General features: G+C 43.7%; 1 pseudogene; it reads left to right on the forward strand.

The window, feature by feature from the left end:
- The first annotated feature begins 8,340 nt into the window (after positions 1–8,340).
- Positions 8,341–25,347, forward strand: LOC139536557 (myosin-7B-like; annotated as a pseudogene).
- Positions 25,348–27,141: the final 1,794 nt, after the last annotated feature.

A 27,141-nucleotide genomic window follows, 5' to 3' on the forward strand; every position in this document is an offset into this window, starting at 1 on the left:
AGCGATTGGTTGAATATGTCCGTAAACACACCAGCCTGCTGGTCTGCGCATGCTCTGAGGCGCGGCTAGGAATGCCATCTGGGCAGGCAGCCTTGCGAGGGTCAACAGGTTTATATGTTTTATTCACGTTGGCCACGGAGAAGGAGAACCCACAGGCTTTGGTAGCGGGCCGTGTCAGTGGCACTGTATTGTCCTCAAAGCGAGCAAAGAAGTTATTTCATTTGTCTGGGAGCAAGACTGTAGTCATGGACTGTTCTTTCTGCTACCGCATAGCAAGCGGTACCGGAGCACCAAGTCTAGGTCCAAAAGGCTTCTTAACAGCTTCTACCCCCAAGCCATAAGACTCCTGAACAGCTAATCAAATGGCAACCCAGACTATTTGCATTGCCCCCCCAACCCCCCCAACCCCACCTCAGCTCCTCTTTTACGCTGCTGCTACTCTGTTTATTATCTATGCATAGTCACTTTAATTCTACCTACATGTACATATTACCTCAATGACCTTAACTAACCTGTGCCCCCGCACATTGACTCTGTACCGGTACCCCCCTGTATATAGCCTAGCTACTGTCCTTTTACTGCTGCTCTTTAATTATTTGTTATTTTTATTATCTATTTTTTACTTAATATTTTTCTTAAAACTGCATTGTTGGTTAAGGGCTCATAAGTAAGCATTTCACTGTAAGGTCTACACCTGTTGTATTCGGCGCATGTGACAAAGGGGTAAATGTGGAGCAACGGGTCTTACTTTTGTTATTGTGTAATTGTGTGCATGTGTGAGGTGGAGAGAGAGAGAGAGAGGGAGAGACACAGAGAGAGAGAGAGAGAGAGAGAGAGAGAGAGAGAGAGAGAGAGAGAGAGAGAGAGAGAGAGAGAGAGAGAGAGAGAGAGAGAGAGAGAGAGAGAGAGAGAGAGAGAGAGAGAGAGAGAGAGAGAGAGCATCCACGTGTGGTGTTTAACACTGCTGAATGCAATGCACTCGTAAATCTCCATCTCTTTCGATCTCTCTGTCTAAGCCACATGGCATTCTGTGAATGAAGATCTAAAACAACTGTGACCCTTCAGAGCTTCCTGGGATTCAGGTCTTGTCGTGATGTCCCAGATGACTACACTGGCTCTCCACATGGGGATCAACTTACTGTTGGGCCAGTAAACCCACAGCATACAGTCTATCGTATGTGTAATAATCAAAATATGGGCATTGAGAGGGCCTTCACTGCATACAACCTCCCAAATGATTTTGGTAGAGTATTTTCAGGATGTAAGGAGAGCTGTTGTTTTCAGAACTCAGCTGTTGCAGTGGGATGCAGTATGGCACTACAGAGGGACGTGCTGGGTGGGTCCATACTACACTTTTTTTTTATTTATTTTTTATTTCACCTTTATTTAACCAGGTAGGCTAGTTGAGAACAAGTTCTCATTTGCAACTGCGACCTGGCCAAGATAAAGCATAGCAGTGTGAACAGACAACACAGAGTTACACATGGAGTAAACAATAAACAAGTCAATAACATGGTAGAAAAAAGGAGAATCTATATACAATGTGTGCAAAAGGCATGAGGTAGGCAATAAATCGAATAATTACAATTTAGCAGATTAACACTGGAGTGATAAATCATCAGATGATCATGTGCAAGAAGAGATACTGGTGTGCAAAAGAGCAGAAAAGTAAATAAATAAAAGCAGTATGGGGGGTGAGGTAGGTAAATTGGGTGGGTAGTTTACAGATGGACTATGTACAGCTGCAGCGATCGGTTAGCTGCTCGGATAGCAGATTTTTAAAGTTGTTGAGGGAGATAAAAGTCTCCAACTTCAGAGATTTTTGCAATTCGTTCCAGTCGCAGGCAGCAGAGAACTGGAAGGAAAGGCGTCCAAATGAGGTTTTAGCTTTAGGGATGATCAGTGAGATCACACACTACAGTGTGGATTTATTTTAAAGCAACACTGGTGGACTTTTTCTCATGTGTTATCGGCATGTCAGCTTTTTTAACTGCAGAGCAAGTGACACAGTACATAACACAGCCACCACTACTCTGAAGTGCCCCTTGTCCTGAAATAGCTCTGGCCTGCTATATCTAACTGATGCCCAAGAACGTTTCAGCCATCAACGCAACACCTCCCGCCATGCCACGGCAGGAGATAATGCCATTAACGAAGATGGCTGCCTCTTAAACCAAGATTTCCATGTAGGACATTGTTTTCCCCTATCGTCACTATTGAGTCCTGCACTCTAACACATAAGAACACTTATAAAGCATTTACAAAGCATTTGCTCACCATTTATTAATCATCACTCCCACATTTGTAAATGTTAGTAAGCTAATTATTCACATACTGTTGAAGTCGGAAGTTTACATACACTTAGGTTGGAGTCATTAAAACTTGTTTTTCAGCCACTCCACAAATTTCTTGTTAACAAACTATAGTTTTAGTAAGTCGGTTAGGACATCTACTTTGTGCATGACACAAGTAATTTTTCCAACAATTTGTTTACAGACAGATTATTTCACTTGTAATTCACTGTATCACAATTCCAGTGGGTCAGAAGTTTACATACACTAAGTTGACTGTGCCTTTTAACAGCTTGGAAAATTCCTGAAAAATATGTAATGGCTTTAGAAGCTTCTGATAGGCTAATTGACATCATTTGAGTCAATTGGAGGTGTACCTGTGGATGTATTTCAAGGTCTACCTTCAAACTCAGTGCCTCTTTGCTTGACATCATGGGAAAATCAAAAGAAATCAGCCAAGACCTGAGAAAAAAAAATTGTACACAAGTTTGGTTCATCCTTGGGGGCAATTTCCAAACGCCTGAAGGTACCACGTTCATCTGTACAAACAATAGCACGCAAGTATACAAACCATGGGACCACGCAGCCGTCATACCGCTTAGGAATGAGACGCGGTCTGTCTCCTAGAGATGAATGTACTTTGGTGCGAAAAGTGCAAATCAATCCCAGAACAACAGCAAAGGACCTTGTGAAGATGCTGGAGGAAAAAGGTACAAAAGTATCTATATCCACAGTAAAACAAGTTCTATATCGCCATAACCTGAAAGGCCGCTCAGCAAGGAAGAAGCCACTGCTCCATAACTGCCATAAAAAAAGCCAGACTACGGTTTGCAACTGCACATGGGGACAAAGATCATACTTTTTGGAGAAATGTCCTCTGGTCTGATGAAACAAAAATAGAACTGTTTGGCCATAATGACCATTGTTATGTTTGGAGGAAATAGGAAAATTTGTGGGCAGAACTGAAAAAGCTTGTGCGAGCAAGGAGGCCTACAAACCTGACTCAGTTACACCAGCTCTGTCAGGAGGAATGGGCCAAAATTCACCCAACTTATTGTGGGAAGCTTGTGGAAGGCTACCTGAAACGTTTGACCCAAGTTAAACAATTTAAAGGCAATGCTACCAAATACTAATTGAGTGTATGTAAACTTCTGACCCACTGGGAATGTGATGAAAGAAATAAAAGCTGAAATAAATCATTCTCTCTACTATTATTCTGACATTTCACATGATTTAAATAGAGTAGTTGTAACGGCAGCCTTCCTCCTCTTCGTCTGAAGAGGAGGTGTAGCAGGGATCGGACCAAGACGCAGCGTAGCTCGTGTTCAAAATGACTTTAATAAACAAGACGAAACTGTGAACACTTACAACTAACAAAATAACAAACGTGGCAAACCGAAACAGCCCTATCTGGTGCAGAGAAAACACAGAGACAGGAAACAACCACCCACAATCCTCAACACAAAAAAAGCCACCTATATATGATTCCCAATCAGAGACAACACAAAACATCTGCCTCTGATTGAGAACCATATTAGGCCAAACATAGAAACGGACAAACAAGACACACAACATAGAATGCCCACCCAGCTCACGTCCTGACCAACACTAAAACAAGCAAAACACACAAGAACTATGGTCAGAACGTGACAGTACCCCCCTCCTGAGGTGCGGACTCCGAACGCACCCCCTAAACCTCAAGGGGAGGGTCTGGGTGGGCATCTGTCCGCGGTGGCGGCTCCGGCGCAGGACGAGGCCACCACTCCACCATTGTCTTTGTCCCCCTCCTTAGCGTCCTTTGAGTGGCGACCCTCGCCCACGACCTTGGCCTAGGAATCTTCACCAAGGTCCCCACTAGATTGAGGAGACAGCTCAGGACAGAGAGGTAGCTCAGGACAGAGAGGTAGCTCAGGACAGAGAGGTAGCTCAGGACAGAGAGGTAGCTCAGGACAGAGAGGTAGCTCAGGACAGAGAGGCAGCTCCGGACTGAAGGGCAGCTCCGGACTGAAGGGCAGCTCCGGACAGAGAGGCAGCTCTGGACTGGAGGGCAGCTCCGGACTAATGGCAGCTCCGGACTGAGGGGCAGCTCCGGACTGAGGGGCAGCTCATGACTGGAGGGCAGCTCATGACTGGAGGGCAGCTCATGACTGGAAGGCAGCTCATGACTGGAGGGCAGCTCATGACTGGCAGGCAGCTCATGACTGGCAGGCAGCTCATGACTGGCGGGCGGCTCTGGCAGCTCCTGACTGGCGGGCGGCTCTGGCAGCTCCTGACTGGCGGGCGGCTCTGGCAGCTCCTGACTGGCGGGCGGCTCTGGCGGCTCCTGACTGACGGGCGGCTCTAGCGGCTCCTGACTGACGGGCGGCTCTGATGGCTCGGGACAGACGGGCGGCTCTGATGGCTCGGGACAGACGGGGGGCTCAGATGGCGCTGGGCAGGCAGGCAGCTCAGATGGCGCTGGGCAGGCAGGCAGCTCAGATGGCGCTGGGCAGGCAGGCAGCTCCGACGGCGCTGGGCAGGCAAGCAGCTCCGACGGCGCTGGGCAGGCAGGCAGCTCAGACGGCGCTGGGCAGGCAGGCAGTGCAGGCGGCGTTGGACAGACGGCCGACTCTGACCTGCTGAGGCGCACAGTAGGCCTGGTGCGTGGTGCCGGAACTGGTGGTACCGGACTGGAGACACGCACCTCAAGGCTAGTGCGGGGAGCAGGAACAGGGCACACTGGACTCTCGAGGCGCACTATAGGCCTGGTGCGTGGTACCGGCATGGTGGTACCGGGCTGAGGGCACGCACCTCAGGGCGAGTGCGGGGAGAAGGAACAGTGCGTACAGGGCTCTGGATACGCACAGTAGGCTTGGTGCGTGGTGCCGGATCTGGAGGTACTGGGCTGGAGACACGCACCACAGGGAGAGTGCGTGGAGGAGGAACAGGGTTCTGGAGATGCACCGGAAGCCTGGTGCGTGGTGTAGGCACTGTTGGTACTGGGCTGGGGCGGGGAGGTGGCGCCGGATAGACCGGACCGTGAAGGCGTACAGGAGCTCTTAAGCACCGAGCCTGCCCAACCTTACCTGGTTTATTAATGCCCCCCGTAGCCCGACCAGTGCGGGGAGGTGGAATAACCCGCACTGGGCTGTGTTGGCGGACCGGGGACACCATGCGTAAGGCTGGTGCCATGTATGCCGGCCCGAGGAGACGCACTAGAGACCAGACGCGTTGAGCCGGCTTCATGGCACCTGGCTCGATGCCCACTCTAGCCCGGCCGATACGTGGAGCTGGAATGTACCGCACCGGGCTAAGCACACGTACAGGAGACACCGTGCGCTTTTCCGCATAACACGGTGTCTGCCCGTACTCCCGCTCTCCACGGTAAGCACAGGAAGTGGGCGCAGGTTTCCTACCTGACTTCGCCACACTCCTCTTTATCCCCCCCCCCAATACATTTTTGGGGTTTCTTCTCGGGCTTCCAGCCACGCTTCCGTGCTGCCTCCTCATACCACCGCTCCTGGGCTTTAGCTGCCTCCATCTCTTCACGAGAGCGGCGATATTCTCCAATGTTAGCCCAGTGTCCTTTTCCCTCCAGAATTTCCTCCCATGTCCAGGAGTCCTGTGTAATGGGCCGCTGCTGCTGCTGCTGCTGCCCGTTGCTACGCTGCTTGGTCCGAGATTGGTGGGTGGTTCTGTAACGGCAGCCTTCCTCCTCTTCGTCTGAAGAGGAGGTGTAGCAGGGATCGGACCAAGACGCAGCGTAGCTCGTGTTCAACATGACTTTAATAAACAAGACGAAACTGTGAACACTTACAACTAACAAAATAACAAACGTGGCAAACCGAAACAGCCCTATCTGGTGCAGAGAAAACACAGAGACAGGAAACAACCACCCACAATCCCCAACACAAAACAAGCCACCTATATATGATTCCCAATCAGAGACAACACAAAACATCTGCCTCTGATTGAGAACCATATTAGGCCAAACATAGAAACGGACAAACAAGACACACAACATAGAATGCCCACCCAGCTCACGTCCTGACCAACACTAAAACAAGCAAAACACACAAGAACTATGGTCAGAACGTGACAGTAGTGATCCTAACTGACCTAAGACAGGGAATTTTTACTAGGATTAAATGTCAGGAATTGTGAAAAACTGAGTTTAAATGTATTTGGCTAAGGTGTATGTAAACGTCCGACTTCAACTGTATGTGTATGTAGTTCCTTAAACATCCTGTGTTGTGTGATTAATCTTTTACCAGGTACTGCAGGAATGTCTAATGTCCAATGGCATGCCCATCTTTTTGTGAGAAATTACACTGGTCAATCAAAACATTTATAAAGTATTCATTTTAAAGTACAAATAGCACTCACTTTAGATTAGGGACTGCAAAAATACTTTACTAATGACTAGTAAATGGTTTATTAATGTAGCAGTAAGGATTAATAAATTATGAACACACAATTTATTAATGCCTTATGAATGGTTTATAATGGACCCTTCAAATAAAGTGTTACCGAACATTATAACCCTCTAATTTGTGTCTTCTCTCTGTTTGTACTGTCTCTTCAGCTGAGGAAATTACAAATGAATCGCAATTGCATTTCGGCCACTGCTTCTGTACTGCTGTGGCTACAGCACTGGAACATGAAAATGTGCTACTGTGCCTGTTCAACAATAGATCTTTCCAACAGTGAATCTTTCAATCAGGAATGCTGGACTCTGGCTTTGTCTATTCTGGGACACTTTGAACCCACCCCCCTCTATGCACTCATACAAGGCACCATCTCCTCCTCTGCTCCTCTGGACTGAAGGTCAGGTCCACTGGGGCCAGAATTTGAGAGGCACCGTCCTAATAATAAGACTCATAACGTTCATAGACTAAAGCACACTAGTAGTTTTCCTTTTACATTTAGCACAGTAGAGTTCTCAGGAGTTGAGATATTTCACTTTCACAATATGGAGTACTGGCAATGTGCCATTATCTTTGCATAAGTCATTTATGACCACCTTGTGGAGACATTATGACAGAACACCAATATAACTTGTTACCAAAATATTACTGCTTTGCTATTTCATCAATACATTGCTCAAACATCTTCAGTGTGTCAGTATCTTCCACGTAGAGAATGTAGATGTACTGTCCGCCACCATGTTCAAACACAGAGCCGTTTGTCTCTATTAATATTGTGTGATGTATTTATAGAGCATGTTTAATGTCACATAGACGGGCTCCTGAAATAATCTCTTCTAAGGTTGCATCCTCCTGTGGCCACACACAATGGCAGACACCCCTGTTGGCTCCTCACAACAAAGAAGCCGCCTGGGCAATTACTGAGGGACAGAGTGAGCACATGGGCATCTCATTCACTTCCTGTTGCGCTGTGCAGACTTGAGCTTTTCAGGAACTTTTATTATAGAGAATAACATAACACTTGGTATTTTCATTGAGGACAAAAGTGACACTAGACAGGTTTTAGTGTCAACAAATAGATTTAATAAGCTACTACATATAATGGATAAGTGTGAAGTATTTTGTAAAATATACCGGACAATTGCATTCACAGGCAATAATAACTGTAAATAATTGTGAATAAACTATTTAATAGTAAACTATTAGTTAACCCTTGTGTAATAAGACAGTTATTTAGAATATATTTCAGGATGACACTTTATAGACCTATCTGCTCACAACGGTATTTTAACTTTTTAAACCCCTTATGTTTACAAATTCGTGGGCAACTTAAACGGCTTATCAGTGAAATGTATTGTGTTTCAGTCTAGTTAGAGGCAATTACATATTGTCATTCTGCATGGTTGTCGACTAGATAGTGGTTCCACAGCTGAGTGACACCAAAGTTTATAAAAGCAGTTCAATCGTATTATAATTATGTTTACCCCTTCACAATGTGTACCCTACATAAATTGTTACTGTAAAAATAGTCAGCTTGAGATAAAAACCTTGCTTTCCTTTTGTGTCAATTGAGACACGCGGTCACAACCAATAGGCGATGGAGGAGGTGGTATATGCTAATTAGGGACTAAGCTACTCTGACTGTGACCTTGAGAAAGACAATATAAAGCGCACACACTGTTCCAAATAGTTATCCCGTTGCAGGACCCTGTTTTGAGGTCAGTTTACAACTCGTCTGGTTTTGGGTTTTTACATCATTACACGCCTTTACGCACCGGTGCCATACCCATGTGTGGTTTTTTATACAATAATTTTTTTAATTCTTGCTGAAAAATGTATCTTGCTATTTCTGTGCTGCCTAAACTGTGCTGTCTTCTATTGTCAAGAATGGATTTACTCACTACATTACGCACGAATCGTAAATGTTGTTCTTTGAGTGCGTTTTTGGTTTGGTCATGTTTCATTCCTACGTTTGTCCAAACTTAATTTTTTATGAATGAGGAAAAAGTTGACTCACTTAAATGTGAACCGTAATAAGAAAACAAAAGAATGCAAAGTAAATGTTCCTCTCTTTTCCAAGGAGTTTGAGAAATCGTCTGTCCTGCCGGTGCTTCGTCGGCGTGTGGAGTTGCCATTGCGGTCATGTCCCGCTTTGATGCGAATGAGTTCGGAGAGGCTGGTCCTTTTCTATGCAAAACTGACCTGGAGTTGCTGACTGCGAAGACCATCGCGTTTGATGGTAAAAAGCGAGCATGGGTTCCAGACGAAAAGGAGGCTTACATTGAGGTTAAGATCAAGGAGCTCAACGGAGACCAAGTCATCGTTGAGACCAAAGATAGAAGGGTGAGTGCTGCGCTCAGGGATTTGACACAACCATTTACTCAGGTTTAGAAAATATGACTACATTACCTCCTCACTGTGCAAAAACTGGTTGAATCAACGTTGTTTCCACGTCTTTAATAAGTATATATATGTGATGACGTTGAATCAATGTGGGAAAACTGATTGGATTTGCAAAAAGTCATCAACATAAGGGAATTTCGTATATTTGTCACCCACCTTTTAACCTAAGTCAAATAACATGTATTGTTTTGTTGATTTCACTTTGAATTCACGTTAGTTGACAACTCAACTAAATGTAAATCAAAACTAGACGTTGAACTGGCATCTGTTCCCAGTGGGTCATTTCTTTGCAAGTGTTTATAGATAGTTAAATACTAAATAAAATAATTAAATACTCATAATAAATATAATATAATCATTTATTCTGATACCTTATTATGAATCATTTTTAAGAATAACATGGAATATAGGTTTGTAGTGACTGAATATGATATGACAACAGAACCAGAATATATATGCCCACAGTTTTCCTTGCCCAAGGCCCCAGTCTCACTGACGCCTCTTCCTCCTTCCTCTCCCTAACTCTAGTCTCGTACAGTGAAGCAGGCGGACATCCAGCAGATAAATCCTCCTACGTTTGACAGGATAGAGGATATGGCCATGCTGACACACCTCAACGATGCCTCTGTGCTCTTCAACCTGCGCAGGCGCTACGCCGCATGGATGATCTACGTGAGTGACCCCACAGGGGCAATGGCGGGGTGGGACAGTTGTTCCATGCACTTCCTGGGATCCCTGAGTAGCCAGAACCACAAGTCAGTCTGTTTTTAGGCCATATGAAATGAGACTGTCAGTTAGTGCCCCTCATCCTTCTATTATTGCTCAGTTGGGTCTTTTGGGGAACAACTTGATTAAACAGTATGTCAGATGTGTTGAAACTGTAGCCCAAGTATGATGAATTGGCTTATTCAACTCTCTCTCCACAGACCTACTCTGGGCTGTTCTGTGTGACAGTGAACCATGCAAATGGCTGCCTGTCTACATCTCCCCTGTTGTCACTGCCTACAAAGGCAAGCGCCGCGCAGAGGTCCCGCCCCACGTCTACGCCATCTCAGACAACGCCTACAATGACATGCTGAGTCACTCAGCACAAATAATACTCACACTCCTCCATGTTGTCAGAAACCTGATGCTTGCCACTAGAAGTCATGATAGTGCACACAAACTCCAGACAGTAATGGAATATAACGTGACTTAAGTAGAGCTTCACCAAAATACAAGTTGACGTAGTACTACTACTATTACACAAGCCTTTTCTAACAGTTCACTCTTTATGATATCTACACAGATCGCGTGAATCAGTCCATGCTCATCACGTAAGTAAAAACCCAAATCCATCTCAGAAAACTGTGCTCTAATCACTGTGATACCCTACCGTCTGCTGTTGTTTCATACACTGCTAGCAAAAACAAGAAGAACAACTTGTGACGTTGGCCTTGTCTTTGTATGAGCAATCATAATGTATTCTAGGCCGTCCAAACACAGCCACTGTTTTAAAGTGTGTATATAAAACAATGTTCTATTTCTGTTTTGTGCTATAACTCAAGATGTCGAAACAGGAGTTGTTTTTTGGGGGGGCTAAAGATTTTGGTACAATTTTTTCTTTCAGCGAGAACATTCTGGTATTTTGTGCTTGGCTGCAGTTTATAGTAAAATTTTCTTGATTTGTGCATTTTCTACCTGTTTTATCTACACATTTCCTTTCTTATCTATACTTGTCCCACACTCCTATAGCAGAGAATCCGGTGCTGGCAAAACTGTCAACACGAAACGTTTCATTTAGTATTTTGCCATTGTAGCAGCTCTTGGGGAAGCAGCTGCTAAAAAAGGAGTAAGGCCAATATGGCATTCCAGATTTTTTCCCACCCCCTTTTAATTTTTTGGGGGGTGTTTGGGACTCGCTAAATGTTTACCCTTTCCCTTTATGACTTCTTGGTCATATTCCGTCATTCAGCATCAAAACAGTGAATGTTAATATACATTTTTACTGTCCTTTGTGGCTCAAAGTCTACCCATGTTTGTCATGTATGCAGCCCTCTTTTGTTACTGCTTGTTCTCTTTCTCATTTTTTTATCTTTATTTTTTTCATTCATTCAAGTCTTATATCTTTCCTTTTTGAAACGTTATGTTGTTATTAACACCCGTTACTGCTCCACCATTTAGATTTTCCTCTCAATCCCATTTAGATTTTTCATTTAGATTTTCCTCGTTAAAATTTTTCTACATTTTTTGTCCTTGTTGCTCAATATGCACTCCATTATTTCTCTCTAGACACAAAGTTTCTTTATTTACTTTAGAAGAAACATATTATTCAGCACTAAATTGTATCATTGTCTACCTCCTCAGTATATGAAATGTTGCTGTAATTTTCTTTATTGACTGTGAAAGAGTTCAGAAAGAGCATAATAGATTTACAATGATCTCAACCTCTTCCCTCAAAACAGGGTCCTGCAACCAAAACAGGGGTAAGTAAATTACATCATGATCAACCAATGTGGTCTCAGGGCAATTCTTATCTGTATGTAAATCTGTGATACTCCATTTAGTATGATATGTTACGTTATGTTACATTATGAATGGAATAGCGGTCGTACAATATCCTACAAATTTGATGACGTATCATACAGCTTATCGTACAATAGCATACGGATTGGATGATGTAACTTATACATCTTAGAGGACATATAGAATTTTTCACCTCTGAGACCAAGTTGCTTGTTGCGTCATAACAACAAAAGAGAATTACGGGAGAATTTACATTGGCGGTTAAGGTAACTAAGACAAAGGTTAAGAGAACTAAAACAACAAAAGGTTAGGTGAATTTACGAAGCAGGTTAGGCGAATTGGGTTACGTTTAAAGTAAGGGTCAGGGGAAGGGTTAGCTAAAGTTATACAGTTATCCCCGACGCAACTCGAACATGCAAACTTTGGATTGCTAGACCAGGGGTTCTCAATGTGGGGTCCGCGGCCAGATCTCAAAATATATACAGTGCATTCGGAAAGCATTCAGACCCCTTCCCTTTTCCCACATTTTGTTACGTTACAGCCTTATTCTAAACTTGATTATATTATTATTTTTCCTCATCAATCTACACACAATGCCCTATAATGACAATGCAAAAACAGGTTTTAAGAAATTTTTGCAAATGTATAAAAAGGTTAAAACAGAAATACTTTATATATGTAAGTATTCAGACCCTTTGGTATGAGACTCGAAATTGAGCTCAGCTGCATCCTGTTTCCATTGATCATTCTTGAGATGTTTCTACAACTTGATTGGAGTTCACCTGTGGTAAATTCAATTGATTGGACATGATTTGGAAAGGCACACATCTGTCTAAATAAGGTCTCACAGTTGACAGTGCATGTCAGAGCAAAAACCATGCCTTGAGGTAAAAGGAATTGTCCGTAGAGCTCCGAGAAAGGATTGTGTTGAGGCACAGATCTGGGGAAGGGTACTAAAACATTTCTGCAGCATTGAAGGTCCCAAGAACACAGTGGCCTCCATCATTCTTAAATGGAAGAAGTTGGCCTCCCGGCCAAACTGAGCAATCAGGGGAGAATGTCCTTGGTCAGGGAGGTGACCAAGAACCCGATGGTCACTCTGACAGAGCTCCAGAGTTCCTCTGTGGAGATGGGAGAACCTTCCAAAAGGACAACCATCTCTGTAGCACTCCACCAAACAGGCCTTTATGTTAGAGTGGCCAGACGGAAGCCACTCCTCAGTAAAAAGGACATGACAGCCCGCTTGGAGTTTGCCAAAAGGTCCTCAAAGGACTCTCAGACCATGAGAAACAAGATTATCTGGTCTGATGAAACCAAGATTGAACTCTTTAGCCTGAATGCCAAGCGTCACATCTGGAGGAAACATGGCACCATCACTGTGGGGATGTTTTTCAGCGGCAGGGACTGGGAGACTAGTCAGGATTGAGGGAAAGATGAACGGAGCAAGGTACAGAGAGATCCTTGATGAAAACCAGAGTGCTCAGGAGCTTAGGCTGGGACGAAGGTTCACCTTCCAATAGGACAACGACCCTAAGCACACAGCCAAGACAACACAGGAGTGGCTTTGGGACAAGTCTCTGAATGTCCTTGAGTGGCCCAGCCAGAACCCAGACATGAACCCGATCGAACATCTCTGGAGAGACCTGAAAATAGCTGTGCAGCGACGCTCCCCATCCAACCTGACAGAGCTTGAGAGGATCTGCAGAGAAGAATGGGAGAAACTCCCCAAATACAGGTGTGCCAAGCTTGTAGCGTCATACCAAAGAAGACTTGAGGCTGTAATCGCTGCCAAAGGTGCTTCAACAAAGTACTGAGTAAAGGGTCTGAATACTTATGTAAATGTCATATTTAAGTTTTATTTAATACATTCACAAACATTTATAAAAAACAGTTTTTGCTTTGTCATTATGGGGTATTGTATGTAGATTGATGAGGATAAAAAAATTAAAAAAAATTAGAATAAGGCTGTAACGTAACAAATTGTGGAAAAAGTTAAGGGGTCTGAATACTTTCCTAATGCATTGTATATATATAAAACATTATGATTATTACTAACAACAACAGATTAAACACATGTTGGCCAAGGGATTGGTAGAATAAGTTTAGAGGGTGTAATACAATACTTTGTAATATTAATCTACAATTTATGTTCTTAACACTGGGCAACATGGGCCTGGGAAGCTCACAGGGATATTGGTTTCCACAGTACTCCACCAAATATAACAATTTTCAACTTATTACTTCTTGTATTGCCCAAAATGTGTTTTTTTAAGCATAAAAGCACTCTAATTTAAGCTTAATAACTGCAAAGTATTCTCTCTGCCTCATGGAAAAACATGTTGAATTGCAGGATATTATCTTTAAAGCTGCAACAACAAAATATCTCTGACACTTGACAAAATGTGCAGAAATGCTGGAAATTCGCTTGAAAACTGCAACATTTTCTCTCTGTTGCTAAGTGGCGGGCCTTTAAAATGTTCCTTCCATAGGTCTGAGACTTGGTTTGTCCGGCTATGTACTGCCAAAGTAAAAGTAAAACTCTTTGTATGCCAGTTCTATCTCACTTGAGTTATGTTCGGATTATGAGGGGGTCCCTGATTAATTTTCTATCACAAATGGGGTCCCGGTCCCTAAAAGGTTTGAGAACCCCTGTGCTAGACTGTCACAGATTACGCACATCCATCCTCCCTGACCAACCTTCCTATTTTCATGTTTGTCTTAACCTTTCTGGACTACCCATCCCGGAGACGGGATCATTCTCATCAGAAACGCTGACTAGTCTAGCCTAGCGCCACAGCGATATCATATAATATAATTTCATGAAATCACAAGTCCAATACAGCAAATGAAAGATAAACATCTTGTGAATCCAGCCAACATGTCCGATTTTTAAAATGTTTTACAGCGAAAACACAATATATATTTATGTTAGCTCACCACAATAGCCAAAAACACACCGCCATTTTTCCACTGCAAAGGTAGCTTTCACAAAACCCACAAATAGAGATAAAATGAATCACTAACCTTTGAACAACTTCATCAGATGACAGTCTTATAACATCATGTTATACAATACATTTATGTTTTGTTCGAAAATGTGCATATTTATAGGTATAAATCATGTTGTCTTAAGTAACAAGACCATTAGTAAGTATCATACGTCTTGGAGGTGCTCAGAAATATGTAAAATATATTTTGTATTGTTCTCAGGCCAGGCTTGATCAACTCCAGCGTGATCCCCAAAAGCAGTTCTGTCTAGTTGGGACTCAGTGTTAGTCCTGTACTTGTCTTGCTTCTCTGCTAGGGCACCTTGGAGGACCAGATCATTGAGGCTAACCCCGCCATGGAGGCATTTGGCAATGCCAAAACGCTGAGGAACGACAACTCGTACCGTTTTGTGAGTATACAAAATGAATGAAAGCTTTTGAAAAATGGATGGCAATAGCATAAATTAGTTGGTTGATTATACTCCATCTGCTTTATGTGATTGTTACTGTTTACTCTGCACCACTCCTACAGGGCAAGTTCATCAGGATCCACTTTGGGCCCACAGGGAAACTAGCCTCTGCACATATTGATATATGTGAGTACCATCAAAAAGCAAAATGGGATGAGCTCATAACATCTGCATAAAGAGCAAAACTCTGCACACAAGTTTCTCTAAAACAGAATTTTCAGGGTGTGGTGAAATTAAAGATATGCCCATTCTTTCTCTCCTTTAGATCTTCTGGAAAAATCCAGAGTGATATTTCAGCAGCCTGGAGAGAAGCTACCATATCTACTACCAGATCATGTCCCAGGAGAAACCAGAACTTCTAGGTAAATTAGGATCAAATTCAATACTACCCAGAAAGTGTTAGTGTTAGGTGACCCATGGGTTTTGATTGACAAAAATTGTCTCCACCACAGACATACTGCTGGTGTCCACCAACCCGTACGACTACCACTTCTGATCTCATGGCGTGACCAATGTGGAGAACATGGACGATGGAGGGGAGCTCATGGCCACCGATGTAAGAGCTCTTACTCTGCTATTCCTTACTGCTAGACCAACTATCAGTAAGGAATTTGTCAAATGTACTTGCTCCATTGATCAGCCTTGGTGAGTCATGACATCACTTTCCCTGGTTTCTCCACAGAATGCCATGGACATCCTGGGGTTCACTCCTGATGAGAAGTATGGCTGCTATAAGATAGTGGGAGCAATCATGCACTTCGGGAACATGAAGTTCAAGCAGAACCAGCGCGAGGAGCAGGCAGAGAATGATGGCACTGAAAGTAAGGGGGACTACCAATTTGAGATTTTGCATAAAAGTAGACTGTCTAAGACTAATAAGCAAGAGCAGATCAGGACCAATTTCATTGTAGCCTCCAACCAAGTGTGTTATGCATGTTTTTCATCATGTATATGTCCTGTGTGTTTGTCCAGGTGCTGACAAAGCCTCCTACCTGATGGGAGTCAGTTCAGCTGACCTCGTCAAGGGGCTCCTGCACCTTAGGGTGAAGGTGGGGAACGAGTATGTGGTGAAGGGACAGAGCGTCGAACAGGTGAGGACTCACCACCGCACAGTCAGGACACAGCACTCAACATCATCTGTACAGCTACAAATATTCAGTTGTCTTGAAGTGAATTCAGCTTAATGTGTGTTCATTTAGCTCAGTGCTGAGCATGTCTACAGGGATAGCTTCTTAATCCTCTATTGATCAATATATTCAGCAGACTCTAGAAACTGGTATCCAAGCAACAGAGTGTTATCCATGTGAATGACAGTTGTGTGACCTGTGTGTGTGTGTGTGTGTGTGTGTGTGTGTGTGTGTGTGTGTGTGTGTGTGTGTGTGTGTGTGTGTGTGTGTGTGTGTGTGTGTGTGTGTGTGTGTGTGTGTGTGTGTGTGTGTGTGTGTTGTAGGTTAACTATTCCGTCGGAGCTCTGGCCAAAGCCACTTACGATATGTATATGTATGTTCAAATGGCTGGTGGGACGCATCAACAAGACCCTGTACAAATCCCTGCCTCGCCAGTTCTTTATCGGAGTGCTGGATATAGCTGGCTTTGAGATCTTTGATGTAAGTCTTTCCTCACAACAATTTTCACAGAATGTTTTAATTCACTCTCTTCCTGGATCTTAAACCAATTTTTTGGTGTGTGGTCTGTAAATATCAACATTCTTTTTCAGCTTCATTTCACAAGACTAAAATCTGAAGTGCTTATTCCACTCGATATGCTTATTCCGAACCCCTGTCCCTCTTTCATTTCAGCTCAACAGCTTTGAGCAGCTATGCCTCAACTTCACCAATGAGAAACTGCAACAGTATTTCAACCACCACATGTTCATCCTGGAGCAGGAGGAGTACGAACAGGAGGTTATTGAGTGGACCTTTATAGACTTCGGACTCGACCTACAGGCTGGCATTGACCTCATAGAGAAGGTATGGGGAGCTACCACTTCTCAAAGACTTAGCATTAACATTAGAAATGAACAAGAACTTCCCACATCGGATGAGGTATTGAACCCAATGATGTGTTCGCTTGCTAATATGTTTCATGATAGGATCCTGCATGTGTGTTTGTTCCTGCAGAATTTGTTGTATGTATTGTATTATATTTGATTGCATGATCCATTTCAGATTCACTACATGTATGTTTAGTTGAGCTTTGTTTCTTCTGCCTCTGGGGATCATGTCCATCCTTGAAGAGGAGTGCATGTTCCCCAAGGCTACAGACAACAGCTTTGAAGCCAAGATGTACGACAACCACATTGGAAAGTCAGCTAACTTCCAGAAACCGCGGCCCGATAAGAAGTGCAAGTATGAGGCCCACTTTGAGCTGATGCACTACGCTGGAGTGGTGTATGTATGAATGGTATAATATTACAATACAATTGAAACAAACCAATAACTTGACAATCATGAATATATATACAACACAGAAAGTAAAAAAGGAAACAAACATTTCATTTTTCACCTACAACTTTCATTAGGATTTTTTTGGCAGCAACTTTTAGCCACATGAGCTTCTCAATCCATCAAAATCCTTGGTGATATTCACTCAAAACCGAGCAGGATTTGAAAGTATTGTGATATCTCCTTTCTATACCCCTCTTTCCAGAAAACGATGTGTCCTCCTAATTATCGTGTAGTGTATGTGAAAATATGATCGAGAAAGTATGTTAACGGTTGACTTCATCCTGACACTCCAGGTACCATACAACGTCATTGGGTGGCTGGACAAAAACAAAGACCTGTTGAATGAGACGGTGGTGGTGGGCTTCCAGAAGTCCTCCAACAAGATGCTGTCGTGCCTCTATGAAAACTATGTTGGCTCTGACTCAGACCAAAAGACTGGAGGAAAGGAGAAGAGGAAGAAGGCTGCCTCTTTCCAGACCATGTCACAGCTGTATGAGGTGAGAGTGACAATTTACTCTATCAACAAAATGCTGGCTAAATTGACAATATCACAAGCTAATCTAATGTGATCCAGCTGGATTATACTTTATCTACTGTAGTAGACAGTAAAACTATACAAGTCATTAAGGTGTAATAAACAAACAGAAAGGATATAGCTAGTTAGGCAGTGAAGCTGCATCAACATTGAGAGATCATCTATCCTGTGCTGAGAAGGAGACAGTTAAGACTTGCAGTGATGTTTAGGGAAATGATCACATGAACATCACTTTAAGTCTGTGCTGGCTCCATTCTCATAAACATCACATACTGTATCCTCCCTGAAGTCAATGGAAGAGCTACAGCTGTGCACCATAACTGAAAGAGTGAGGGAGAATTTGTTTTCATAAACTGCTGCAATAACTTAGATATTTGCTGATGTTGTAAACACTGAACCTACATTGAGCAACATTCCCATCGTCAATGCTAGCTTAGGTTTTCATTTTCTCCATCCGTTATGTGTGCTTCTCTGTCTGCAGGAGAACCTGAACAAGCTGATGACTAACCTTCGCTGCACTCAGCCACACTTTGTGCGTTGCCTTATCCCCAACAAGACCAAGACCCCAGGTACGCCACAGTACAACATTCAACTGAGATCCAAGGGAGTCTGAGTGCCAAGGAAATCTGAGGAACATCTTGTTTACTGTAAGTGCTCCAGAGAGCATCCTCTACTCTGATTGATTACCTCCTCTCCCCCGGTCCTCTGCAGGGATCATGGATTTCTTCATGGTGCTGCACCAGCTTCGCTGTAATGGTGTGCTGGAGGGCATTAGGATATGCAGGAAGGGATTTCCTAACCGTATCATATACGCAGAGTTCAAACAGCGGTGAGTGTGATAACACACGTTCATTCCCACAACACACACATAAAAAAAGACATTTGGAATTAATCATACAATCATACAATACAATGTTGATGTTTTTTACTAACAGCTATCACATCCTGAACCCACATGCCTTCCCCGATGATACGTTTGTGGACAGCAGGAAAGAAACAGAGAAACGGCTCTGGTCCCTAGATATTGACCACAACCAGTACAAATTTGGACACACCAAGGTAGGAGGCTGAGGCTTTACATTTACATGTTTTGTCAATGAATCACATTAACACACATTTTGTCTACAGGCAAATTAAGTTGCATTTGATCTTCCTGACTGGGTGTTCTCCTCCTGTAGGTGTTCTTTAAGGTGGGGCTGCTGGAGGAGATGAGGGATGAGTGTCTGGCCAAGGTCCTCACGCTGCTCCAGGCTGTCAGCCGAGGCAAGATCATGAGGATGGAGCTCCAGAATATGATGACCAGGAAGTAAGGGACCATGGCTTCATTTGATTTGATCCTTTCAAGTGCTCTAGTAGAGTACCTAAATGAAGTCAGGTGTACTTATGATCTGAGAGTATTTGGTCAACATTTAAACCCAGAGAGATTTTATCATGGCATTTTTTTGGAATCATTCATAGTAAGATAAAGACATCAGTATAAACAAACCAACTCCTCCACCAGTTGCTTCCTCCAACAGGTTCAATAGTAATATGATCAGTTGCTCCCTTTCAGTTTGTGATATATTATAACTTTGTGCACGCTCCCATGGTGTAGTACAGGGCTATTCAACTATATTCTTATGCGGGCCAGATGTAAAAAAAGGTTTATTGCAGGGGGGCCAGACAATTTCCACATTCTTTGGAAGAACTGTAAAAAAGCAACGCACAACCACCAATAAATCATTTCTTCAAATGAAACGTCACTAAAAGTAGTTAGGAAAGGAGGAGGAGGCGCTCAACCAACGTGAGTCGAGGTGCAACCCCCGAATTTGATCATCATTGAAAAGGAAAAGGAGCAACGCTCGCTCACCAAAACTAAGCATCCCAATAAATAACACAAAACATGTCAAATCAGGTACTGCCAAATTCCAGTCGGAAGGAAGTATGCTTTGAATTCATTTCCCTTTGTCATTAGGTGCACTTTGAGTCACACTCCCTTCTAACGAGTCCTACGAGTCTCAGAGAGGGAAACAGAATGCACGTACATACGTGTTCCTTGGAGTCAGAGCTTTCAGGAATGGGGTCATAATATTTTGTAGCTTAAACTGAGGCTAGATCCAAATTCATATGACGAAAAAATAAATCAACACGCCAGAGGTGCTAGAAACCTCTAGAAAATGCTAGAAACAACACTATAGACAACCACTATAGTGCTTGTCGTTTTGGTACTGAACGTCAAAATTGTGCAGGGAATTTTTTGCAGAACTTTTATTAAATGTTCAGAATTGATCAAAGGGCGAGTATAAATTCATACACGGGCTGGATCTGGCCCGCGGGCCGCCAGTTGAATGGTCTAGTATGTGTGGTATGCAAGGGCAATGTTAGCGGCGTGTGTGAGGCGTGTGCTTGTCCATGTATGGTTACCCTGCATGTGTGTGGCCCCCACGGTAATATTGACCCCATTACCTCCCTCACACACACTCCTCCCCACCCGTCCCGGCCCCTCTCCCCTCTCTGCTCTCCCTAAATTAAACAATGCTGACGGTGTCCTTAGAGCCAGGTGGCGACATGTGCAAAGTGGCAGCTGCTAGGGCCCACCCTAAAAATACAACCCCCCCGCCTGCCCCGTGGCCCTTGGCCTCTTTTGTCCCAGGCGCCTGCAGTTCTAAGTAAGCACATAGATGGAATATGTGGCGGGTGACAGATGATTAAAGCCTGCTGTTTGATAGAGAGCTTTAGTTTCTAAATAAACACATAGACACTCACCTTTGAGAGGCAGAGCATGGAGTCATGTCAGAAATGCAATCATACTCATACCACAGCCACCTCCCCATTCACTCTGCTACCCCCGACACCCTGCCTGACCATGGCCCTGTACTCACTCAGGCACACATTCACAACTCTGACAGGCAGTGCCTGACCAGGTTGCAAAAATGTCTTGTATCTAAAAGGATTCTTCAGCTGTCCCCATAAGAGAACCCTTTTTGGTTCCAGGTAGAACCATTTTTGGTTCTACCTGGATGGCGACTCACACCCCTAGATATATGCAACCACACTATTTGAAAAAAAGCGAGAACCCTTTGGAGAATCCTTTTGGGTTCCATGTAGAACCCTCTGTAAAATGGGTTCTACCTGGAACCAAAATGGGTTCTCCAAAGGGTTCTCCTATAACCCTTTTTGGTTCTAGATAGCACTTTTTTTCAAATATTGTAGTTGCATATGTCTAGGGGTGTGAGACGCCATCCTTATTTTGGAAATCTTCAGCCTTTGGTTGATCCAAGACATTAAACATGTCATGAAGGATGCCAGATTGCATAATTATTCCAGCTTTAATTTGCCTAACAATAAGGGAACTCATAATTATGATGAGACAGACTAGGTCAATTACAAGCTGTGGTGAATTTCTAACCAGACATTTTCACTTGGTCAAAAAATACAGTTTACTTATTTATGTGTGGTAATTGTTCATTTAGTAGGAACGGTAGAGAGATCCTCAAAGTATAAGATGAAGATAAACCTCAACGTAAATTTGATATTTTCTAATTGAAGAAAAAAACAATGTCTTTGAGCCACACAGCTGAGGAGGTATAGGCGCTGAGGATTTCCAACTCAGCAGAATTCTGTGACGGCTCAGCACAGTTGTGAATGCAATAGCATAAGGGTGTTTTTCCACATTTTGTTACGTTACTGCTTATTCTAAAATTGATTAAATCTACACACAATACCCCATAATGACAAAGCAAAACATGTATAAAAAATGTAAAACAGAAATACCTTACATAAGTATTCAGAGCCTTTGCTATGAGACTCAAAATTGAGCTCAGGTGCATCCTGTTTCCATTGATCATCATTGAGATGTTTCTACAACTTGATTGGAGTCCACCTATCAATATAAGGTCCCGCAATTGACAGTGCATGTCAGATCAAAAACCAAGCCACGAGGTAGAAGGAATTGTTCGTAGAGCTCCGAGACAGGATTGTGTCGAGGCACAGAGGGTACCCAAAAATGTCTGCAGCATTGAAGATCACCAAGAACACAGTGGCTTCCATCATTCTTAAATGGAAGAAGTTTGGAACCACCAAGACTATTCCTAAACCTGTCCGTCCGGCCAAACTGAGCAACCGGGGGAGAAGGGCCTTGGTCAGGTAGGTGACCAAGAACCCAATGGTCATTCTGACAGTGCTCCGGAGTTCTTCTGTTGAGATGGGAGAATTTTCCAGAAGGACAACCATCTCTGCAGCACTCCACCAATCAGGCCTTATGGTAGAGTGGCCAAAGGCCACTCCTCGGTAAAAAAGCACATGACAGCCCGCTTGGAGTTTACCAAAAGGCACCTAAAGACTTTCAGACCATGACATTCTCTGGTCTGGTGAAACCAAGATTGAACACTTTGGCCTGAATGCCAAGTGTCACGTCTGGAGGAAACCTGGCACCATCCCTACGGTGAAGCATGGTGGTGGCAGCATCATGCTGTGGGGATGTTTTTCAGCGGCACGGATTGAGAGACTAGTCAGGATTGAGGGAAAGATGAACTGAACAAAGTACAGAGAGATCCTTGATGAAAACCTGCTCCAGAGTGCTCAGGACCTCAGACTGGACAACGACCCTAAGCACACAGCCAAGACAATGCAGGAGTGGTTTCGGGACAAGTCTCTGAACGTCTGAGTGGCCCAGCCAGAGCACGGACATGAACCTGATCGAAATAGCTGTGCAGCGACGCTCCCCATCCAACCTGACAGAGCTTGAGAGGATCTGCAGAGAAGAATGGGAGAAACTCCCCAAATACAGGTGTGCCAAGCTTGTAATGTCCTACCCAAGAAGACTTGAGGCTGTAATCGCTGCCAAGTTGCTTCAACAAAGTACTGAGTAAAATGTCAGAATCTGATGAATGTGATATCATTTTTTTTTTTAATATACATTTGCTAAAATGTCTAAAAACCAGTTTTTGCTTTGTCATTAGGGGGTATTGTGTGTAGATTGAAAAATTATTTTATCAATTTTAGAATAAGGTTGTAACGTAACAAAATGTGGAAAAAGGGAAGGGGTCTGAATACTTCCCAAATGCACTGTAAATGGGGTCTTCTACATCTCTAAAAATAGCAACATGGGGTGATGGTTGAAGTTGAATAGCTAGAACCTGTGATGAGATTTAAAAGATCGAAGTCCAGAAGCTCATCATTTTGGAGCAAGACCAGAACATGTGTGTGAGGTTAGCAGGAGACTGGGCCCAACGTCCACACTTGTCATCTAAGTCAGGGTATAAGTCAGGTATGGACTTGCTCATATGAACTCGATGGAGCACCTTAAACTGGTTGAGTCCAAGTCAAGCACAGGAAGAAGACAGAAAAAGCTCTAAATCTGACCTCTACTTACTTCCTGTTTCCAGGGAGGCTCTGGTGATCATCCAGTGGAACATCCGAGCCTTCAACACGGTGAAGCACTGGCAATGGATGATGCTCTTCTTCAAGATCAAGCCTCTGCTAAAGAGCGCCACCACAGAGAAGGAGATGGCCACTCTAAAGGAGGAGTTGGCCAGGCTGAAGGAGGCCCTGGAGAAGTTAGAGGTAAAACGTAAAGAGCTGGAGAAGAAGCAGGTCAGTCTGATCCAAGAGAAGAATGAGCTCTCTCTGGAGCTGCAGGCAGTAAGTTCCCACAGACTAACGGCGATGCACGCATTTACTACCTCCTACAGCATGGTACCATTAGGGCTCCAATGTCACCTCCCATTTCTCCCTCTCTCTCTCCCTGCAGGAGCAGGAAAACCTGGCGGACGCGGAGGACGGCTGTGACCTCCTGATCAAGGCTAAGATCCAGCTGGAGGCCAAGGTCAAAGAGATGATGGAGAGGCTGGAGGACGAGGAGGGGATGAACGCCTGCGTGCTCGCCAAGATATGCAAGCTAGAGGACGAGTGTTCTGAGCTGAAGAAAGACAACGATGACATAGAGATCACCATGACCAAGGTGGAGAAGGAGAAACACGCCACTGAGAACAGGGTGAGGAGATTAGAGGATCACAGAGAAGGGACCTGCGTTCTATCCAGGGGGTGTACTTGTACATCATGCTGCCTCGCGCTACAGAAACAGGAGATAAGCTGCTGCTTCTATGAGCCGCTCCAGGTCGGCAGGTTGGCGTTTATTTGGATGAATCTTATCCTGGTGGCAGAGCTGAGCAATTTCCACTAGATGGGCCAGCGTCAAAGTCAAATTTGGCTATTTACCGAAAAAATGCATGTAAACAAAAATTTGATTTTTGGTCTTATTTTAAGGTTAGGCATGAGGTTAAAAGTGTGTTTACTGTTTAGGTTTAAAATCTGATTTTATGACTTTGTGGCTGTGCCAGGTAGTGACTACCCTGCAGAGCTGCCTCCAGTACATCCCAATAAATGGCAACCTGCTCCAGCCAAGGCTTGTGCAAGGCTACTTCACTTACTTGGTTAAAGTTGTTCACCAATATTGGACGGTGAGTGTAGATCAGTGATCTGATAGTCTCCCATCAACAGGTGAAAAAGTTGGAGAATGAGCTGGAGTCTGAGCAGAAGAGGAGCCAGGAGTTCCAGAAGGGAGTCCGCAAGTATGAGAGGAGGATCAAAGAGCTCACCTACCAGGTACTGAAACATACCACATGATTGTATGTACTGTTTATTGAAAGAGCTGCCTGGCCTGTCAGGTGTTGGGATGTGATGTAGTGCGTCTTGCTGCCCTCTGCTGTTTGTTTTTGTCCTTGCAGACAGGAGGACAGTAAGAACCTGGCCCGTTCTCAGGAGCTCATAGACAAGCTGCAGGCCAAGGTGAAGAGCTACAAGAGGCAGGCTAAGGAAGCGGTAAGTCCCCCACAACATTTCAAGTTCTCATTTCAACTGTTGTGTTACTGTATGAAATGTGGGTCTGTTTCCAAATGGCCTACAGTGGTATGATCTAGTTCCCTGCTCTCTGTCTTCTCCTCTCAGGAGGAACAAGCCAACTCCAATCTGACCAAGTTCAGGAAGATCCAGCATGAACTGGACGATGCAGAGGGCCGAGACCACTGTCAACAAGCTCCGTGTTCGCACTCGGGACCAAGGGCCCAAGGTCAGTACTACACTTTATGGACGATACCAGTAAATTGTGATAGATCACATAACATGGTCTTCTCCGGAGTATTTATTCCCATGCCCTCTGTATTATCGGTGGTTGTTACTGAAACATACTGTGTTTCTCGTGTGTTTCAGCTCGCAGAGTAATCCAGAGGATAACTACCAAACCAAAGATATCACAGCCAGCCAGCTGCAACAGTTGTGGTGTGACTGTGGGAGTGCAATACAGATCTAATAAAGACTTCTAAAAGCATTTATAGTACAATTTGTCTCACCAGATAGGTGCAGTGAAAGGTGTTGTTTTACAGCAGAGGTGTCAGCTCATTCCATGGAGGGCCTAGTGCAGGGTTTCTCAAACTAGCAAGCTTTGATAATTTGAATCAGCTGTGTAGTGTTAGGGCAAAAACCAAAACGTGCACCCCTTGGGGTTCCAAGTACTGAGTTTGGAAAACGCTGGCCTAGTGTCTGCTGGTTTTTGTTTTTTCCTTTCAATTAAGACCTAGACAACCAGGTGAGGGGAGTTCCTTACTAAGGGAGAAGTGAAAAGTGAGACACTCAGCCCTCCGTGGAATGAGTTGGACACATGTTTAACAAGATCATAGTAGTACGGTGCTTCTGGAGCGTATTAAGGTCAAGTGCCTTTGCTCATGGGTACAGACAGATTTTTTTTTATCTTGTCAGCTCAGGTATTCAAACCAGCGACTCTTTGGTTACGCTGTAACCGCTAGGCTACCTACCACCCACATTACTATCTGCAGTCAGTGTGGTACGTGGAGATGCAGTGAGTAATGGATGGTAGTGGTCAACGCATGGAATCGTCAGGAAATGTAAAAAAAAAAATGACACCCAATGTTCTGTGGTCAGAGGAAAGAGGACGGCTGCCTGCTGCACACAGCCGATGTTCATGAGGACAAATATAAGCACCCACCACACATTATCAGTGTCCCATCCTTAAAACCACTGTGACAAAATACACCAGGCACACACTCAAGAGAAAGTTGAGAATTTATTAGGATTATCATTGTATTAAATTCACAAACAAGACTGTTAAATTAAACAAGATTAAGAAAACAGGTGTGAAATTGAATTTTAGGGGGGATTGAGTCAGGATTAGGAGTGGTGTGTGAGTGGGGGGGGTAAAACCAATGTACACTAAAACATCACCAAAGCAAAATACAAAAATTATTTGATCATGTTTCATTAAACAAAGGTTTGCTTATCTAATTTCTCTAGCTATACACGCACCATATGCTTTATATTATTCATCTCCAATGATAACAGTGACTGGGTTATACCACACACAGTCCAAAGGATACTAACTTGGCATGTATGCCAAAGAACAGCGTAACAATTCCATCAAATAATGTACCTGATGTAAGAAGGGTAGGAGACTAGGAATACAATCAAATTCAAATAATTAAGCACCAATTATCAACTAAAAATGTAAAGTCAGACTTTCAATTTTTTTTGTATTGGATTTAATGTATATAGGCTGCTTCTGAAGTGTCTGAGTTCTTAGTGTGAAGAATATCTGCACAAAACCAAATATACAGTATGTACAATGTTTCAACAGTACAAAATCTGGGTGGCTGTTAATGGGGGATAGTATAGAAATACAGTACTGCGTTTGATTTTCAAAGTTATATCTAGCAATTAAGACCAGATTTTTTAAAAGTAGGCTATCTACTCTGCACCAGATGCCAAAAAAAACAAAAACAGACAATATGCTATTCCACAGGCAATCATTACTCTTTGGGAGCGTGAAACATGTACAGAGTTCTCATGGCAACAGTTCTGTTCCAAACACTAGAAGAAGACTGGACACACAGAATGACCTAAATGGTGCTGCACCGGTAGAACTCCTATGAACATTGCAGGCTCCTTCCATGATGTACATGAACACAAGTCATCCACATTAAGTAGTGGTGAAGTGTAGGTAGGTAAAGAAACCAAATGGTGCGAGACCACACATCGTAGGAAAGCCTGTGGTTATGTAGCAATACCAACTGTTAGGGCAAACCAAATTGTGAACAGATTCATACAG

The sequence above is a fragment of the Salvelinus alpinus genome, chromosome 12 (genome assembly GCF_045679555.1).
Source record: "Salvelinus alpinus chromosome 12, SLU_Salpinus.1, whole genome shotgun sequence".
Taxonomy (NCBI): domain Eukaryota; kingdom Metazoa; phylum Chordata; class Actinopteri; order Salmoniformes; family Salmonidae; genus Salvelinus; species Salvelinus alpinus.